This window comes from Octopus bimaculoides, chromosome 11, assembly GCF_001194135.2.
Source record: "Octopus bimaculoides isolate UCB-OBI-ISO-001 chromosome 11, ASM119413v2, whole genome shotgun sequence".
In the NCBI taxonomy this organism is placed as follows: domain Eukaryota; kingdom Metazoa; phylum Mollusca; class Cephalopoda; order Octopoda; family Octopodidae; genus Octopus; species Octopus bimaculoides.
This window is the reverse complement of record NC_068991.1, coordinates 20120244-20120828: the sequence shown is the minus strand read 5'-3', so window position 1 is coordinate 20120828 and position 585 is coordinate 20120244.

Here is a 585-nt window from a genome sequence, read left to right as displayed (position 1 = left end):
TACATACATACATACATACATAATACATACATACATACATACATACAAACGTATACACTCACGCACACACGTTTCACAGGTCTGGTTATTGTGTTGGATGGAATCTAAAAGCTAAAATATTTGCGATAAAGTTTTCCTTCGCGTAGCCTAGCGTCGGATGACGTCATATGACTGGTTTATTGCCAACGCGTTGTGCAGGGTGTGTACTCTATAGGTGCAGTATTATAATATAATTCCGTCCTTATAAAATACGTAATTCTGTTGTATACAGAGGAGATGGTATTTTTCTAAAATGACTTCCATTTTATCATTCCACTTTTGGATGTTGTTGTGTGTAAACACACACATATTAAATCTTCTCACGAGACTTTGGTCGGCCGAGGCTATAGTAGAAGACATTTGCCCAAGGTGCCACGCAGTGGACTGAACCCGGAACCATGTGGTTGGGAAGTAAGCTTCTTTATTTCATTCTTTTTTTTTGCCATGACGGCCTTACATACAAGAAAATGGGAAAAAAAGAAAGAAGCTGCGGGCTGGACAAAAACATAATGGTATGTGTAATGAAAGGGATATATATGAATAAAT